Source organism: Prinia subflava, chromosome 3, assembly GCF_021018805.1.
Source record: "Prinia subflava isolate CZ2003 ecotype Zambia chromosome 3, Cam_Psub_1.2, whole genome shotgun sequence".
NCBI lineage: Eukaryota > Metazoa > Chordata > Aves > Passeriformes > Cisticolidae > Prinia > Prinia subflava.
The window spans coordinates 88593847-88614505 of NC_086249.1; the positions used below are offsets into that span (position 1 = coordinate 88593847).

The 20659-nt window shown below is 42.1% G+C and overlaps 1 long non-coding RNA gene across 1 annotated transcript; it reads right to left on the reverse strand.

Annotated features, from left to right (window-relative positions):
• Window positions 1-8183: 8183 nt before the first annotated feature.
• LOC134548675 (uncharacterized) lies at window positions 8184-20473 on the reverse strand. Its single transcript, XR_010079861.1, has 3 exons — window positions 18436-20473; window positions 16849-17080; window positions 8184-8815 (listed from the first exon to the last, which is right to left on the reverse strand). It is a non-coding gene; the product is annotated as an uncharacterized LOC134548675 (long non-coding RNA).
• Window positions 20474-20659: the final 186 nt, after the last annotated feature.

Genomic DNA, 20659 nt, shown 5'->3' on the forward strand with positions numbered 1-20659 from the left:
GGTGTTACTTTGTCCCTGTCCCCATCGTCGCCCCCCCCCCCTCAGTGTTCTGCAGTTTAAGTCTTGACACCTTGCTCTCTGAAGCTCCTGCAAGAAGTGCTGGAACTGAGAAACAGGTGAAGATGGCTGAGATGTTCACTGTGTAAGAAAAGTGCAATGCTACTCAGCTTTCCTAAGTCTGGGAATTGTTTGTTATAGCCTGGTTAATATCTCCCAGTGGTAGAGGACCAGAAAAGGTATCCCTGCTTATTGCTGTGGCTTGTGTTGCCCAGGAGAGTATCACAGCATGCCCTGTATGTTGAATGGCATGGGCATAGAAAGATTTGGCTGTGGTAAGAGGTAAAAATTACTTGACAGATGTGTCCCGATAAGATGGCTTATTCCATAGCTTAACCTGGCAAGCCACAGGAAAGTAAAACATGTCTTAATTCTCTTTCAAAATGCAGAAGTGACTTTCTTGAGATGGTGGTGTTGCCTTGAGCATGTGTGCCTTTTTGATGTAGAGTGTTTTAAAAGTAGTGATGCAAGTGATGGGCCCTGTCAAGCAAGAACTGAAAGCTTTGAAATGTTAGCTGTAGATGCTTCTTCTGTGAGTTTGCTCTGCTCAAGACTACTGGCAATTAAATTAACTGATGTATTCATATTTTAATGCCTGTGAAGTTGCACCACAGGTTTACAGTGTCATTATTAATTATTTTATGCACAGCAATCAAAGGACCTAGTCTTCTGATTTGTCATCTTCCCTCTTTTCCCTCCCTGGACTGACTTAGGGAGCTTCAGAGAGCACCATTTACCTGATGTTCTCCTCTCTGTTGCTGCACCAGTACAGAAAATCACATTGTGCTGTGCCAGGGCTGCTCAACCACTGCCTTAGCTCATCATGCTCTAGGGGCTCGTGGAGGAAGAAGAAATGTAGCTGAAGTCTAGAAAAAATGAGTTTGGCAAATTTGTATGTAAGTATTGGAAATTGTAACTACAGAGCCACAGGAGGCTGGAGAAAACATATTTAACAGTAAACTAGGGGAAATACTCTATTTGGAGGTCTCTTTCAAGCAGTAAGGAAATAGCAGAGTCTGTAAGACTTTATTGTGTGTCACATTAAAGACAGTCAATACTGAGTCATAAATTATGGAGGTGCATTATACAGATCAGGTGTTGAGGGTGGCATATGAATATTTGTTCCCTGTGTTGTTTCCTATTTCAGTTTCTACTCCAGTCTTTGTCCTGGAATTACATTTTTTTCCCCCCTTTTTTTTTTTTTTTTTTTTTTTTTTTTTTTGACAAGGAGTTCCCAGGGGTAGTCAGTGGCAAAGTCCTGAGTAGAAACTCTTTGGAGCTCTTGTAGATACACTCATGGTTTACCTTCCATGTGTGCTCCTTTGCTTTTATGTATGCTGGATTTTACCTCCTGTTGTTCTGTGTAGTTTGCTGGGCCCTTGGCAATTTCAGTGTTTCCTTTAAAGATGATGATTCAGCCCACAAATTTCCAAATATCCCAGTGTTCCTTGTAATTTCTTCTGAATGAAGGTGCTTCCAACATCTCTAAATACCTCTGTTAGGTAGTGGGTAAGAGAAGTTCAACTTCTGTGTGTGTCTTTGAGTTTGTTTTGTTCCTGTCATGTCTCTTGTCCCGTGACACACTGTGCTGTTCTTTACAGTGCAAGCTTTTACTTTTCATGTTTCTAAAACAAAGCTTAGCCACCTGACCTAGGATGCAACATTATGTCAAAAAATATCATTCAACCCATTTTGTTCAAAGTTAAGCTGCTCCTACTGCAGCTACATAAAAATGACTCAATTTTTTCTCAACAGATGAGCCTCTTATGTTCAGCACACTCACATATATTTATTTATGTGCAATTTTCCAATTGAGTGTTTTCATTGTTGAAGATGTTCTTTTACCAGGTTGTGGCATCAGAAAAGTTATTTATTTCTTCCAGAAAACAGCAATTCCTATAAAACAAAAAAGGTCCTGAAAACCCATCTCAATTATTCTAAGATGTTTTGTTCCTTTTTACTCCCTGATTGATCTAGGATTTTGCACAGAAATTTCTCTCATTTTACTGCAAAGCCCTAGAAGTACATTATCATAATCTTTTCATGCACTTTTTACTGCATAAAGGTGTGTGTGCTAAAAAAACATGAGTCTTGGCTTTTACATTGATGAAGATAGCCTGCAGTGCAAGTGGGATATTTCAAAACCAGATATTTTTAAACCAGAAATTTTAAATAATTTCTTTCTTTACTTAGAGATTAACCAAATTATGTGAACGAATTTCTGAGACTGTGCTTGTAGCACTATCTTTAGTTTCTATTTTGGTGGTCTGGCTTGGAGCCGGACTTTTTTTTGTTAACTTGGAGTTTTTCTGGCACAATGCAAAAATGGCTCTTTTTTATTATCCCGAACATTTTGCAGACTCTTCTTTCAGAGTAGACTCTTCTAAGTTAACTGACACTTGTGCAGTTATTTTCTACTTCTTAGAAAACCACAGCTGAAAGGAGCAATGAAAAACTTGATTGCTGCTTTAAACTTGGAATTGAATCTGTATTTAACACAAGTAAGCTCTCATTTCAAGATTGTTTGATGTAGCTGTTTCCCCTGTCAATGTTAATCATACTTTGGGGTATGTGCAGACTGTAGGACCTGGCACTTAGGGATTTAGAAATCATGGGCTCTCATACAAGTGATTCCAGATGGGTGGATTTTTCCTTTGGAGACTCCTGGGCCTTTCCAAGATGTAACTTGTACCACACCTGCAACATGATGCCTCTCGAGAGTCATTTGGTGTAGCTGGGCTGTGTTGTGCTTGGTAAAGCTGCACTGAATTTCTCTCATCCAGACTTGCAAGCAGATTAATACTAGGCCTTACCAATATCAATATAAAAAACACATGAAAAATTCCTGGGGGTGACTCTCTGCATACTCCCTCACTTTTGCTGTCACTCCAGGAGCAGGGAGGTGCTCTGTGCAGAGACAGCTGAGCTGATCCTGGCATCAGGTGCCACAGAGCTGTGGCAGCATCCTGGGGATGGGGTTCCTGGTGAGTCCCAGTCCCTGCTTGCTATAAACAGGGTCCCCAGTGAGACAGGAACACAAAGGAGGTGAACTGCTGCTCATCTGTGCTTTTGGGCAAGGCAGGTGTCCACCTCTGTAGTGTGAGGTACAGAGCTGGGATGTACTCACAAAGCAGCCTAAGCTTAGGAGAGCACTGGACCCGAGTCACACCAGTCCCAGCCATGGCAATGACTTAAACCTGCATGTGACTGAGGTGTGAGCTGCTGTACAGGATACCAACGCACTGTGTCTGCCTACCTTTTTACTTTCCTTCCCCCCAAAATATAAAGCTAAGTTTATATAAATGGAAAACACCCATATGCAAATACTGAGTGGATTTCATTCTCAACTTTCAAATAAATGTCAATGTCTAAGCATAAATAATAAATAAATAAATAAATTACTATATGTGTCTGTTTTATTTAAAGCCACATTTGTGGCTTTAATTCAGAAATGTTTGTTGGAGCCATCAGACTTTTCCCAGCTCTCAAGCAGAGAAAGAATCTTCTGTGGGCATGTCAGCTCTTTCAGGTGATGCACTACTCAGGAGTGTGTTACATCTCTATTGACTGCAACAGCAGTCCCTGTCTGAAATTCAGGGTGGGGGGATATGGATACTCAGCTGCCATCTCACACATGCATCACAAAGCTTGTCACGTAAAATCAAGGCACCTCCAGCTGGACCAGCTTGGTCAGAAAGCAGCATGAGGACAGAAAATCTGATCACAAACAGCTGCAAGACAGTGTCTTTTGGTTGCTCTCTTGGTGTTCATCATTCTTATATCCCAGGAAAAGTTCCCACCATTAAAAAAAAAAAAGTCTTGTTTTAAAACAGGATGAAACTTCACATGCACAGGGTTGGTATCCACGAAGTTTCAGTGTAAACTTTTATTTCCTGGGCAATAAGAGTTTTCACTGTTCTCCTGAAGCATTGATAGTTTTCATTCTCATTCTCCCAGCAGACTACAGAGCAAATAACAAACTAATACTTTGATTTTTACCAACTTTTAGTAGCTGGTCTGTTTTCATAATGCAGAAATTATTACACAGGTTGTTATTTTGGCTGGAGGAATAAGTTCTAACACATTGCAGCTCTTTAGCAGGGAGAATTTGTCCTGGAGACAACCATGTGTCCTGGGAAAGAGATGAGAGAAGACAAACAAAATAAATGAACATTTGGAATGGAAGTGGTGAGGCAGTAGCTGCCCAAAGTGGAAAACAGAATTCAAGTGTATTTTATCTCATGCATGTGCAGTAGTTCGGTATCTTGCAAGAGAAAGAACACAGAGAATCTGCCCATTCTTTCCAGTAACTGCCTGCATGCTCACATCCAGCTAACATTTGCATTTTCAGTTTAAGCAGGAATACTTAAGTCATAGAGAACCAAAAGACAATATATTGCAATGGTTAATTTGATGTATTGTTAGTCTTTTATTCCCATTACATTTAGATACTCATTTGTTTTCAGCTTGAAAATTTAAGAAGGTGTGAGCTCTGCTTTTGATTAGCTATATAGACCCATCCTGCAGTGCATCACTAATTAGTAAGATTTTAATATCATAAAAGCTAGACTGAGCTACAGCATTAGCAATGGATCCATCCTCCCTTGCGCTGATTACAGGTCAGCTGAGGATTTCACTGGAGTGGGAAGATGGATGAGATGAGAATCAGCAAAGCTGGCCCTACACTGCACTCCCCTGGCCCCCTGCCAGCATCAGAGCCGGGCCTGCTTGAAAGCAAGAGGTCACACTCAGTGCACTGCTGAAATACGTCTGCTGTTGGCAGGAGGGTCCTTCTGCAGAGCAGTGAAATTCAGCGCAGTCCTCAGGATCAGCTTGGCAGCAGCTCATGGGTATGAAGGCACTTTGTCATTCTCTTCAGGACATGCTGAACAAATCCTTAGCCGAGCAATGGAAATGAGGCATGTTTCCAAGTTGTCAGTGGGTTCCAGGGAAGTTCTTGTCAGTAATTCTGTGCACGTTCCCACTCTGCCTTGCTAAGAGATGTGTTTCAGCCTGCCCTGGAGAGGGATGAACTTTTGCAGCTTGCTAAGTACCTGTAACTGCTCTGGCTGAGCCTCAAACTGATTTTTCAGCTCCTTAAACAGACCAAAAAATTAAAGCAAAAAGCACTCTCAGTCTGTTTAAGCTGAATTTTTGTTCTTCTAAAAAAATAAATATTTCTTTTCAAGCAAAAAATTTCTAGAGAAAGTTGTAAAAAGACACAGATCTATTTCTTACTGATGAAGATGAGACAATAATTTGAAAAGGCACCTTTCAAGAACACCATTTGCTCCTTGTCAATACAGACTTACAATACAGATTTAATTATTAAATCTGAACTATTCCTCTTCTAAAGTTTCTTCTGAGGTTTCTCTTTACACATAGTCACTATGCTTTTATTTCTGCCTCTGTTGTTAATCCCTTCTTTAATTTTTAAAAATTCTTTTACTGTTAATTTCATTAAAAACACCACTGTGAACTTTTTTTCCTTGCCCTAGCACTGGGACCTTCACCGTGCACCCGGTTTCCCGCTACCATCTCCTCACGTTGCATGCCAGAGACTCTCAACACCCCATCTCCCATAGCACCATCCTCTGCTCTCTTGCTTTGCCCGAGGCTCTACACGTCCTCCCACCTGATCTTTCTTCACACTTTTGCATAGCATGATGTGCCTCTCAATCTCAGTTGGTTCTCATGCTTGCCCACACTGTGCCCCTCCCCAGGCCCTCACCACAGTCCCCACTGGCTTCCTTGCCACCTGCATTTCCTCTCCCAAACCAGCCCTCAGACTAGGAGGTACTTCTGCTCCTCCTGATGCTTTATTTTCCATCCCACACACTGACATTCCTAAGCAGCGTGGGATCTGGGTGAAAACAGGGCATTGATTTCGCAATACGCAAATAAATAAATAAATAAATAAATAAATAAATAAATAAATAAATCTTTAAGGCTTTTCACGTCTCTAATCAGCAAAGAAAAGCTGAAAATACTCTTGTAAAATGGCACTCAGTGGGAGTAAGGAGGATAGATGAAGCAATTCACAGAACCCCATAATAGGTAAGGTTGGAAGGAACCACAGTGGGTCATAAGCTCCAACCTCCCTGCTCAAGCAGGGTCATCCTGGAGTACATGGCAAAGGCTTGTGTCCAGTTCTGGAATAACTCCAGCAAGGGAGACTCCACAGGCTCTCTGAGCAATCTGTTCCAGTGCTTAGTCACATGCACAGCAGAACAGCTCTTTACCTTCAGGTGGAACTTTATGTGCATCAGTTCCTGCCCACTGCCTCTTGTCCTATTGCTCAGCACCACTGAGCAGAGCCTGGCTCCGTCCTCTTGACACCTCCCTGCAGATACTAACAGGCAGTGATGAGATCCCCTCTCAGTAATCTCTTCTTCAGGCTGAACAGGCCCAGCTTCCCCAGCTCTTCCTCTCAAGAGAGATGCGCCAGTCCCTTAATCATCTTTGTTTCTCTAAAGTGGATTCAAATCCAGGAGCTCCATGTCCATCCTGTCCTGAGGAGCCCAGAACTGGACACAGCACTCCAGATGTGCCTCACCAGGGCTGAGCAGAGGGGCAGGATCACCCCCCTGCTGGCAATGCTCCTCCTAATGGCCCCCAGGATCCCACTGGCCTTCTTGGACACCAGGGCACGCTGCTGGCTCATGGACAGATGGTTGTGCACCAGGACCCACAGGTCCTTCTCCACAAAGCTGCTTTACAACAGGTCAGCCCCTACCCTGTACTGCTGCAGAGGGTTATCATAGATTTGGCAGCCAATTTTTTGTTAATTGGTACTGCCATCACTCAGTAATCTCTCTTTTCAGTGTGTCCTCTATGCCCATAATACTACCTAAACTGGCTTAATTGTTCCCCTTCCACTTCCAAGCCATCACATCTATAGCTTCCATGTTCCAGGGAAGCAGAGAATGCAGGAACTCAAAGGAAATGCCACAAACACCTGCGGACTGTTTTTTCCAACTATTCCCACAGTTAACGACAGCCTTTTTTTGTGGCTTCAGCCATGTCACCCTGTGAGTCTGCAGGCAGCAGCCTGTGTGTGTGTAAGCAGGTGAATGATTATCTGGAGAGATGAGGCAATGCAGTTTCACCACGATGCAAAACCTCCCCGACTCCATGACCTTGGTCAGACCGGCCCCACTCGCTGTGGCAGGTGCACTCCTTTGGGAAGACAAGGTAGAAAAACATATCTTTGGAATATTCTGCAGGTCTGAAAAGGTTTGAGGCACAGCTTTGTGAGCAGCTTTTATTTCTTTATTTCTCTTTATTTCCTTCTCTTTCTTACTCCAGTCATAAGCATTGTTATGGATATGACTTTGGGAAAGAGTTTTGGTCAAGAGAATTAAGAGTGCATTCAGGTTTGCTACTTAGAAAAGAAACCACCAGCAGCCTGTAGTAACAGAGCATTGTAATTAAACCAGGTTAAAACTAAAAACACATTGAAACTCTCCCATAATCTGAGGTCTTTGAAATCTCAAAGTACATCTAATATTTGTAGGTTAGGCAGATACTGCTGTTAGACACCCTAGCTCTCTGTTTTAGGCTGAGGTCACCTTTGAGTCAGGGTTGATCTCATGGCCAATACCACACCACGTATTCCTTCACTGCTCTCCTCAGGACTAATGCATGAACAAGTCAATAACTACACTGAAGATTACTTTCAAAAAACCCATAAATATATCAGTTAAAATAATTAGTTAAGATAATCCACTGTTAAATATAAAATGTACTGCTCTTATTTGTGGCAAATTCACTTTTATGGCATTTTACTAAATGCTTAAGTCAAAATAATTCTCTTGAAAAATGAAGCATTCTTTTAAAACTTATTAAGGTCCCCAATCTGTTTCAACCTAGAGGGAGCAAGACAAATGAGAGACTGACTTGATCCAGAGCCATCTGACTTCAGAGAGAGTTTTGCTCATTTTTGGATGAGGTTCTCCCATAAAAAGTGGCGTAAGTTGTGGTAATGGATACAGAAGCTGCATTACTGGATCACCTGGCAGCACAAATCTGATATCAGATGTGAACACCTCTCTGCATTATGCTGAATCAGAGTGGAAAATATGTTAGGTATGTTGATTTCTTGCCAACCACAGGAGGACAAACAATACCACAGCCAAAGAAAATGTTACAATACTTTATGTAATATCTTACATACAGCTTATATAATGAGAATTCAAACAGCCTGTGTAAGTCTAGGACAAGACATACCTCCTACATACATTTTTTGAACCAGTATGAACCAGTAGAGTGAGTTTGCCCAGCACCTTGCAATTTGTATCTGTTAGATAGGGTATGAAACACCCTAAATAATCATGTCAAACCACAGCCTGGGCACAGGCCTAAAACAAGTTATTTCAAAGAAAATTTCAACCTTACAAGCACAGTCATGTAGCCGAAATGTCAGAAAACATTCATGTGGTGAAGAGAACCCCTCATGTACTCAGAATTAAGTAATTAGCTGAGAAGTGACACAAAAGGGACACTAATCCAAGATTTCCACATTTCAGTTTGGCCATAAACCTGGCAATGTTTAGCTAATGCTCCAGATATAATTCCAGGCTGGAAGGGTATCTTTCCACCCTCAGTTGGAAATATTAAACAAGAAGTTTTCTGCATGGTGGGATCCAAACAGTACTGCTATCACATGTTTGTGCAATCTCTTGCGTCTGGGGTTCTCAGGAGGTTCATGTACCACAGGTCCAGAGGCTCTCCATGGTACCAGAAGCACACTTTGCACCTGAAAATATGAAAAGGGCACATCTCAGAAGAGTGTTGTTAAAATATGAAGTGCTGTTCATTCCCTTATGTGCATGTTTAATAGAAGAAGTCAATTATCAGGAAGAATGTTTACATGTGCCTCCACAAGAATCAAGGATGCCTTTGCAAATTATTTGCACCAAAAATAATTTATTTGAAAAATGCTGTCCTATAAATTCATGCAAAAAACCCCCAATCTGAAGTACTGTAAATATAACAGCATGCTTAAATGACACCAGAAACAACACAGAACCATGCCAGGCTGAGGGCGAATATTCTGCAAGTTATACTTTTGGCTCTCTTCAGCCCCATTAATTGAGGACTAATCAGTGTGTTGCAGAAAGATCCCAAACTCACCTGAGATCACTGCTAAAGGAAATATGGGCAGTGATTTAACCACAGAAAGTTGCTCAAAAGATCAGATACTTAATTTTGCTTAAACAGAAATGGCATCTTGAGGAAGAGAGGAGATTTATTTTCATAATAGGGTGGAAAACATAATCATCTGTCTCCAGAGAGGCTATAAGCTGATGGCAGTAAGCATTTAACAAATAAAATGTGATCTGGTAATCAGTGTAGTGCTGTGCCTTTACCCTGAAATTGTCTGTATGAACTCAGAGCAGAACCCCATTAACACCTGGCACCTGAGCTACAGCCAGGCGATGCCAAGCTGGAGTGAAGGCATTTTCATACACATTACTGCATCCATGCCAACAGCACACAGAGCTTTCCTGAAAGGAGGAAAACCAACTACTGCACGAGGAAAAAAACACAGTGCCGCAAAGAAGTCCCAGAAAAGTGAGGAGAAAGCTGCAGTTAGGCATCAGTCCGTGTTTCCCTGCACTAGAAGGGCATCGGCAGCGGTGGGAGTGCCCCAGTGCCCGCAGGCAGTGAGCGCACCCCCGGCAGGGTGAAGGGCTGCAGTACCCTCAGCTGGCCTGTTAGCAGACGAATGGGCTGCAGTCCCTCCCTGGGAGTGAACTATAACAATTCATAGTGCCCTTTAAGTTGGAAAGAGTCTCTATATTCTTTTGTAGCTTGCCCACACTTCGATTTCACTTCAAGACATTGTTAAAGTGTGGGAGATGGCCATAAAACAATCAGATGAAGTGTTTTCCTTTCCTCAGATTGTGTTTAGCAGTGGAATAACAGGTTACATTACTGTGGAGTAAGGACTGCATTTGTTTACTCACTGAAACATAATCAGAACTTATGAGTATTTGAGTTCCTTTTTCAGCCTTTAAATAACCATGTCTTTTCACATCTGTTAGTTTTTCTGGAACTCAATCAGTAAACTGCCTTTCAGTTTTCATTTTTAACTTCATGTTCTATATATAGACCATATGTTTCTTAACATTTTATGCTCTGTCTATATGATCCTCTATAGGCAAAAGTCAGTTTTCTTGTGTTTCCTTTTCAAAAGATATTTAAAACTTTCTCAGAAGCTATTTTCTAGTGCTTGATATTCTCAGATATGTATGAAATATATATCTGTGCCACTTTCAGTAGCCAAGGCTATTCTTAGTATACATGATCCAAAGAAGTTTGGACATTGCATGAGTAGTCTGATATAAACAATTGCCTCGAATAAATAAATTAAGTAGAAATATATATAAAAAAACCCCAGTGTAATGTAATGTGATTTAGTTTACACAGAAATCTAAGTGCAAAATATCATACTTTGGATGCCAAATACTGTATTAATATTGGATAAAAATAGCCACTTACCCCAAGTAGCTTCTCTACAATCCCAACATCCTGTCTTTCCAATATCAGTACTGGAAAGAACAATCTTCTAGGCTGCTGGAGTGATCCACTTCATAGCTTATTCAGCCTTTCTCAGCTCTCCTCCTGTGTTATGCACAATCTGAGAAGGCCCCAAGACTCATCTCAGTGCACACTGCCCAGCAAGAAGGTTTCAGCCAGCACCAGCTCTCCCGGACGTGCAGATTTTGTCATGAACTCCCAACCAGCTCTTGTCTGGTGCTTGATGAAGATGAATCCCACTGCCCTCCCCAGGACCCCTGAGCACTGAGATGCTGGGCATCACAAGAGCAGAGCTGGACCGGGGCTCACAGCCTCTGCTGCTCTGGGAATTGAGTGACTCTGGTTTGCCAGCCACCTTTAGTCATTTGTACCTGGCACATGCAAGGAAAAAAGGCATAGCACATCTTATAGTCTTGCTGGCTGACTCCAAGATAGCTCATCTATTTCTTTTTCCCCAGTAGGCTGTCCAGAAGATCATCATTAAAAATTTTCACATTTACTCCAGGCTTGGGCCCACTGTTTTTGACAAGTTTCATCCTTGCCCTGGGCTTTTGATTGTATACTGACTGTAATTGCCCTTTCACCCCATCATAGTATGATATCTACCAAATATAACTTTGTTGAAGGGGTAACTACTTGAAATTGATTTAATTAGGACATTAACTTGTCTTTTAATGTCCTGTCCCTCCTACAGTTGGGGCATCACCCTCAAGTTCTTCTGTCTTCAGGAGCCCAAGAGGGTCCCTGGAGAAACCATATACATAAACACGGATGATGTTCACTTCTTGACTTTGGATGTGACAAAGCAGGCACCATCAGTGTTGTCACACTGAAGTAGCTACTAATATTTCACCATGTGTTAATACTCACAGCTGAATAGGAACACAGTACAGCTTGTGCTTCATTTCCAACAAAACAGGGACTTTCAAACATGGGCTAATTGTGTGTTTTGCTGAATTTTCAGCCTCCAGCAAAACAACCAAAGTACACAGGCAAGCCCACCATCTGAGAAGCCTTCCTTCTTCCCCTTTCCAGGGTGCATTACCTCTGTTTAATTGTATCTGCAAATGGTAAAATAAATAAATTGCACAGTGTGTTCTTTAGTTTAACCATTCTTCCCTGGGAAGGGCTGGTTAGTCTAGAGCACACCAAGTAATAACACTAGAAGGCAGAAATGACAAGAAAGAACAAAGACACATTCATTTAGCACAAAATAAATATGTTGAGAAAGGAACTACTCAAGGCTTGAAAGAATATAAACCCACATTTTTAATTCTTTATGTAGCAGTGACAGCAGCCTGAGTAATCAACAAGAGGAAGTAATTGCTTTAAATGAGCATAAACTACATGCTCAATTTTACTAATAAAACACAGTGGGAACATTTCTACTACATTTTTAATAATAAATCTCATATCTAAAATTGAGTAAAAGAAAAAAATTAAACACTCATGTTAACTGGGAAAACAATTTAAATATTAGGTATTTGAGGGTTTGATAAGCGAAAAAAAAAATCACAGAACTATCAGAGGAAAAGAGTTGTTATTTTCAGTTCACTGAAGAGAATTCACTGGAGGTGGGGTAGACCAGGCTATGGTAGTTTCTCTGACTTAGACATCTAAATCCACCTCTCCCCATATTGAGGAACTGCTGTCATCACCAGCTGCTGGATTAGGCTAGACTGACAGTTTTAACTCTTGACACTTTTCAGCCTCTGTGAATAAAGGTTTCCTGGAGCAGGGGCAGGTCCAGGTCCTGCCTCCTGGAGGAAGGACCCAGCCACTGGCCTGAGCAGTCAGTTTTCATCACTCAGTCTTTTCTCACAGCAGTATTTATACACAGTAAAACAATGTTAAGGGAAGCCTGAAGAAAGCTCATTATGAACAGCTTTGTGAATTGAATGTTGGGTGGTATTCTAAGAAATGGGAGAAAATCTCTTGCAATGAGGGAGCGGGGAAAACAAAAGCTTTATTTTTCCATTTTCATTTTCAGACTGGTTTGTGTAGCCTTCCTTATAAATTAATTAAGATGGACTGGGTGGGAACAAGGGATGGGGAACTTGTACACTTTATTTCTGAACTGGTTTCCAAGTCACTCAGAGCTTGGAAGCAAAGGAAGGACCAAAAGGATGGGATTTCACACCACAAAGACAATTCGTGGAGATTGGTTTGGCTTCTCAAATTCTTTCCCACACCATCTGCTGTTCAGCACTCCTAGTCTTTGACTTGTAAGCCCACCTCTGGCATCTACCTTATGCCAAATATCCTTCATTTTGTAATTGTAGACAGGACTATTGTCTGTTCACAATAATTTGTCTCAGCTTGGGAAGGGAGGAAGAAAATGTGGGAAGAGACATAACTTCTTCCAGAACTACACTCCTTTCTATACTTATTTTTCTAAGAGCCATCCATCAGATCCTCACTCTGAGGACAGCAAAGGTCATTCATGGTTATTTCCCATGAAACCAGGACTGCCACTCTAAACTACACTTTTGCACTTATGCGTCATGTGGCAAAGCGCATGGAGCGCTTCAGTGTTTCAGAGAGAATTTTCTTTTTGCATGCTCAGAAAAATGACATTCTGTTCAAAAGCAACTGCATGCCAAGTTTACAGCTAAAGCCATTTTTGAGTTATCCAAGCAAGAAAGAAAAGGAAATACATATCTCAAAAATGTTTTAATCATGGAATTTACATTCAGGGTCTAAATAACTTAAGACATGCCTAAAAAACTTCTGTGACTTCTGAAAAGAAAAAATCACTTAAAGGCATAGGGGCCAAATAAAGTATTGAAAAATACCAAACTACTGGGCAGATTATAAATGCATGAAAATGTTCATTTAAAGCTTTAAAATTGTCCCTATCTCCACCATTATTTCCTTAACGAAAATAATAAAAGTAGTTTAATTTAAGAAACAATTTCCCCCATGTGGATTTTTCCTTTTCAGTTCATTTAGAAATAATTCAGAAGTGCTCTTGTCATGTCAAATGAAAAACTGTTAAGAGTACTTCAAGGAAATATATCTTCATTATAGCAGGCTTGTTATTTGTGTCTTCCAAAGGTTACCTTGGTAACTTTTTATATTGATCTTCTACAAGTATAGTCCACGTCCTATTGTATTAGAAGCAGCTAAACATTTAAAGAATGATAAACCATATTTCAATATCACTCTGTACCTTGACTTCTGAAACTGCTTTGGCTGACTTGTTCAAGGTGCAGGTAAAGAGGCAGAGGGAACAGAAAGTGTTGACTGAGTAATCTTACCAAATAAAAGACCATATTGTATCTTGTTATCTCAGGTATTTCTTTGTTAAAGTCTCTCCCCTTCTTTATACTTTGGAATAAGGTGACCATGAAAAAGAGAGCTTAGCAAAAGAATGGGCATATGAAAAGAAAGTCTTTGCTGTACCAGTACATCAGTTGAAACCACACATTATGTTTGGCAGCATGAGGACATGCCTTTCTTTGGAAAAGGTAATTTCATAGATCAAGCAGGGAAGGTGTAATTTGCTTACCTCTACTTTACAATAAATCTTCTGTCTCTTTGAATAAATGCACAAAGTCAGGTTTTGGCTGGTTGGTTGGTTGTTTTTTTATCAACCACCATTTATTTTCATTAATTGCCTGTTTATACTCTTACACAAACATGAGTAAAAATCTTGAACTGATGCATGATCTCACCCTTCCCTTTCTGAGTCACAAAACCCCTTACATCCAAAGAATATTCCTGGGAATATGCACTCCAACCGAGTGAGTGGGAAGTCAGAGGAGCTGAAGGCTACAAGAGGAGACCACATGGCATGGGCATGGGCAAGTTTTTCTTATTGAGATTCTTTCCCAAGCACTACTAGAAACCTTCAGGGAGGTGCTCTCAAGCTACTTTTGAAAAAAAAGGGAAATAAATGGGCATGAAGAAAAGGCTTAGGTGAAAAAGGAGATGCAAATTTTTGCCACTGATCTTCCATGCCAAGTAGAAATAGAAACTCATTTTGTTAAGAAACAAAGTGTCAGTTCATCTCTGCCCACCCTACAAAAACAGAAAGTGGGTGAGAAAAACACTCCAGAAAACCAAATGGTTGTGGGGGGATCACAAGTGATACAATGAAACAGGGAAGAGAAAAAGTGTTGAAATAGAAAATGGGGATGGTAAAGAGCAGGAGTGTGAGGTTACAGAGGTTGTATCAAAGAGGAAAACGAGAGCAATGTGTGCATCCCAAGGACCCCTCCAAAATTAAAGAATTTCATCTCAGGCTGTGCAACTGCCTGAACTTGAGGTCTTTTCTGCAGACCATCAAAGGACTGCCTGCAACTACAAGGGATTCTAGAGCAACACGAGCATCAATACCCAGGAGTGGCTTTACAGAAAGGAAGAAAGCAGATAACACTTCTCTTTTGTGGGACTGCAGAATGGAAAGGGCTGACTCCTAAGGCTGTGATCCTGAGAGTGACCCAGACTGACAGCCAGGGGATGCATGCTGCTGCACAGCCTGGCCGTGCTCCACAAACCCAGCAAACAGCTTCTTCTGCCCTCAGTCTTGGGGCATTGGGGCCCCTCTGCTCTCTCTGGCACTGGCTGCATCTGAGGAGCCACACAACACCCACCCAACCCTCCTGCAGCAGCCCCAGCTGTTCTCCCCTGACCTGAACTGCTCACGCCCTCTGCACACCCTGCCTGCCTCAGCACTTCTCTGGTCACCAAGGCAGATGTAAGGTCTGTATATTTTTCTTCCTTTCCAAGCTCCTGACTTTGGGGCAGCAGCTTGCTGCGTTATTTACGATGTAGCAGTGCGAAGGCCAGGAATGAGGGAGGTTTGCATTCCAAGAGAGCCATTTCTTTCCCATGAAAAGTATGCACAATCCTAACGCCCAGTGTATGTTTTCTACTACAGACAAATCATTTCCATGATAGGTGGTATGTATAAATACCTTATTTCTACCTCTTCCCCTACAAATTTTGCCCTCCACAGCAACATAAAATGACCCTGAAGAAAAACAGCAACATTTTGTCCATTTTCCTTGTATTTATTCTGTGCAGATGGGGATAAGCACTTGTAAAGCCTCAATGTACACCCTTTGAATTACTTGTGATTAGGATTATTTCATCCCCTCAAGTATTTCTGCAGCTTCATTGACCCCACTGTGCTACTGTGGTCAAGCCACTCTCAGGATAAGTATGTTCAGTATGTTTTCTCCTAAAAGTCTTGGGCCACCAAAAACCTGAAGATAAAACTGGAAGTACAGCTGAAAGTCTGAAGATTGTACAGCCTGCTGCCTGGATGCCTGTAGGCTCCATGCCTTGATGCCAGCACCATTTCACACTGCATGACTCCTTCACAGTCCAATTAAACCAGAAAGGTAGGAAAGTTTTAGCTTTAGCTCTCTGCTAGATTGAAGTATCATTGTTATTTCACAAGACAGGAACCAAGGCAAAAATACTGAAGTCAAATGTAATATGTATTTTGTAATAACTCTACCTGGAGTTATTAAAATCTTGATAAGTTTCTAAGAATATTTGTCACGATATGTTGTTTGTACTTCAGCCCAAGCTTCTACTCAACTTTGCCATAGCTATGTTTGCTCAATGTAGCCTATATTTCAACAAGACTCCTTTCTGCACACACTGCTGTGCCAGGACAGCTGGTGGTAGAGAGGGAAAACAGCCAGCAGCAGAAACTTCTCAAGCTTCTTCAAGGAATCCTGGCCTGAGACCTCCTAAAATAAATCTCTACCAGTCACATACAGTATAATGTGGGGTGGTTTTTTTGCCCAAAGGACTCTAAAGCTATGACTGCAGCACTAGAAAAAACAGGGCCTGGAAATGAGCTTAAGCACTGGGCTGCTAATTGCCCATTATGCTTAACTGCAAGCATGTGTCCTGGAAAAGGTTTGGCTCATGTCAGCTCACCCTGTCCCAGACAGAATCCAGACCGGGAAATGGTGACTGTGCAGCCCATGCCAGAAGGAAGCACGGACCAGGCAAACACCAAAGCAGCCACCCCTTTCCCCTCTTCCTGTGTCTAGCATCGCCTTTTTCACTGCCTACAGACTCTCCAGGGCATAGGACATGTGTTCTCAGCTTCAAATGATGAAAATGTCACTCCAATAATCCCCCTTTTTTTTCAGGAAAAGAAAGAGCCAACAAAAAAAGCACAAACATACTAATGGTTGTATCTTGGCCAAAAAGCCGAGTGCCTTCACTTGTTTTATTTGGTGTTATAAACATAGTCCAGCTGCAAGAATCTGGTCTTACCTTCACAGGGATGGCAGAAGGCACCTGTGACACCAAGGTGACTGTCATTTGGACAATACTGTCAGGCACAATGTGGGTGGAGCTGTGAAGGGCCAGGAGCTGGATTCAGTGTTCCTTGTGGGTCTCTTCCAATGCAGAAAATTCTGTAATTTTGTGATTTCTGAAACCCTTGAGGGCATTAGAAGCAGGAGAGATTTTTTTTCCTCATGCAGAACAAATGTTAGTTTTGATCCTAGAAAAAACAATTGCTTTGGCTGAAACTTCTCTGTTTGAAACAGACACCCAAATAAGAATATCATGAAGAATGTCCTTTATAAGTAACAATAATCTCACCATCTGTAGCTTTTTTTTTTTTTATCCCTGAGACCTCTGTAGCTTTATAGTAAATTAGAGTGGGGTTTTTTTTCTTCTCTTTGTTTTTATTTTTAAGATCTCAGAATTTAATTATGTTGAAACAGGAAGCATGCTTCATTTAAGTGATATTGGAATTTCTTTCTTGAGCTCTTTCATAGGAAGAATCCTTACTTCTTTTTCTCTGTTTACACTGAAAGTTCACAAAGCCAATGTAAACAGCAAAATGACTGCAAACACCCAGGGATTTGAAAGCAACAGGGTTTGCCTTAATAAAATCAAGTAAATAGTTAAGCAGCAGGGTTTGCCTTAATAAAATTAAGCAAATAGTTTAGTATTTATATATCTCTCTATATATAGTTTAGATGTCCTGAAGAGGTATGTTCCCCTTATTGAACATTTGCCATTTGAGCTTTTTGAGGATTTCCTCAAAGAATCAAGGACAGCATTATGTTGGTGTTAAGCTACTTTTTTACTAACTTCAGTGGGAGGACAGCTGGGTTATCGCTTCATTAAACGTGCAGACACTCACTGAAGTTGCATTCTCTGCACTGCAATACAGCAAGATTTTTATATAATACAATATTCTTAAAGGATTGTTGTCTCTTTCTTGTGAGCTGTGCTTTGACTCTAACTGCCTCCTCCTCCTGCTTATTGTGGATGTCCTTTGCTTCCTCTGAGTGTCCTGTAATATTAATGGAGAAATTTCCATAATCCTAGTACTAGAAGTCGTGGCTATACTTACTTATAAAAAACGAGGGGGGGGGGGGGGGCGGCAAAAAAGAAGAATGTCACTCTGCAAAAAATTTATATATTATGTTGTTCTGATCAATGCCAGAACAAATAATTTTGCTTTCTAACAAGGAAAAGATAGAACATGCAGGTGATGGCTGTTGACTAACAGTTTAGGAAGAAAGTTATACCGTTTTAAGAGATTCCAATGTGGCCAATGTGATGAGAGCCTCATAAAGCCAAAATACTCTCAGAATACTTAAAGGTTTCTGCTTGCCGTTTCCAGCCTGAACAAAATGAAGGAGGGATTTTAAAGAACTCAGAGCAGGGCTAAAAGAATTATTGATTGCTTAGGTACAGCTGAAATCTCACCAGGATTTACAAGAAGCACTGACAGTGTGGGTGCAGGAGTTTATGGAAACTTTGTCTTGTCTCTACTGCTCTCGGCTGACCTGTCTTCCCTTAAACACCACCCCAATCCAGGTGAGCCAGGTAAATACACACCTGGCACCCGAACATCGATCCCAGGAGAAATAATGAAAAGCAGGGCAGAGTCAAACAACGAACAGCGTGCATATTGCCTCCTGCCAGACTAACAGGGTGTGTGTCTTTAGGCTGCTGTCACCTTTGAGTTTGCCTGCGGCCGTACGGCGAGAAGAAGCAGCAGCAGACATGGGGGTAAAATTGAGGTTACACACGCCGAGACAGTGAAGGCTAAGCACAGAGCAGATGGTGAGCAGGCCGCGGGCACTCCTCTTCCTCGGACGGCCCAAGCCTCGGTGTTCCCAGCGATCTGCGCAGGGAGGAGCGGGGCAGGGAATTCTCCTCTGTAGGAGACCCCGACTCCTCCTCCCTCAGGGCCAGGGCGCTGCCCGCGCCCGCCGCAGGACTACAGCTCCCGGCGAGCCCTGCGCCGCCTCCATCTTCCCCTCACGAACACCGCGCGGTGCGTGGTTGAAACACAGCGCCTTGTTGAACTAAAACCCGTCCTTGAGCAGAACTTTCTCAGAGTTTGCCTTGAGCCTGCAGTGCGGCGCGCAGCTGAAGTAGCTGGAATTAGCCGAATTAGCCCTCAGGATCTCGTTGGGTCCACTTTGGCAGGAGGCCAGAGTCTCCACTCCCGGGCTGCTCTGTCTCCCAGAGGAGCTGTAAATCTGCTTTTCTTTCCTGGAGGCGATGTCGTGTCCTGGGAAAATCCTCAAAATACGTGGCGGGTCAACTCATCTCCTGCTTCAGCAATATTCAACAAACCCCGCTGGCCTCTCCACCACTCACCCCCCTTCGCTGTTCCTCAGCATCTGGGACGATGATCCTGAAGATGCTGCCTGACATTGCTCTGCTGCCTGTGATTTTTCCTTGCTCCTTGCCTACCAGTGAGGAGCTGTAGTTCAAGCTTTGCTAAATCTCATATATCTGTACCGGGCCTTTTGTTTATGTGCTGTACGTGGCAGGAACAACTCACGACAGGTGCTGCATGGGCAGTACGTACATACATGCGCAAACACCATTTTCCAAGTGGCTATTGCTCTTTATTTTTGATTTTCAGCCATTTTTCAGTCTTCACTATGGAGAACTCAGTACCTTAGAAAAATCCATGTTCTGTATTTTATCTAGAAGTAGGCATTGCCTGGGTAGCACTATCACAGGTTTTCCATAAACACACCAGCATTTCTCCTCTCCTGGCTCCCTTTGGGTGCATCTTAGTTAAGCACAGCTCACATACAGGATTTTGAAAGCCCTCCTAGAGGAGGAGCCGCAGTAGGAGACCTGGCAAGCCCAGGGATCTGCAGGCAAGGATTATCTACAGCAAGGTGGCTCAGGGAGATAAGGATGGATGGATGCACACATGCGTCTATCTGAGAGTGGGAGCAGGGAGACAGCAGACCAGGCAACAACTGGATCTCGAATGCTATGGCAGAGAGCTGTATATAAGTATTAGGAGACTCAAGTAAAAAGAAATTTGAGTCAAAAGATTTGAGGAGTAGATTGGATGGGAGCCATAAAGATGGGCTGGGGTGAACTAGGATAGGCTGAGATGAACAAGAAGCAGAGTCTGCAAGTGAACACCAGTGGGGAGGAAGGAAGTGGAGGAATCTAGGAGGCAGTGTGGAAATACATAAACTGTTTGTGCAGAAGTGGTGTGAGGCTCCTTTTGTGTGAGTGCTCTTAATACCAGGTTGGAGGTAGGCACACAAGCACAAGCTGGTGATTCTCCTTCCCTTGTTTTGTTGTTGCTGTTTTCCCCCATTTTTAAAGCATGGTAGGCCCTTGGAAGCAGCTTTGTTCTCCCAATGTCCAACACCATTTTCTTTATCTTACAAAACAAACAAGCAAACAAACAAAAACCCACAACAAAAAACAGCAACCAAAAAACCCTTAAGTAACACTTCCTGCAATTGACATTGCATCCATGCATTTTTGAGCCTGTTCCCTAATCTTAGCATTAGTGGGCTCTGAAAATTTTCAGGAATGCATCCTTAATTTTCTCTCACTGTTCCATCAATTGGCTTCTCTCACTCCACCCAGTCTCAGCAGCAAGTTTACAGGCTTTTCCTACCATTCCCACCATAAAAATTATGTACATTTTGAATCAAAACAATGGAGTACTCAGTCCATCCTATCCCAAGGAGCAGTCACCTTCTCAGAATCTTGTTTTCTGGGTACTCCCTATCACTTTTTACCTTCAGAAACTTTCTGGTAATACACTAGAACTCCATGTTCTTTCCCA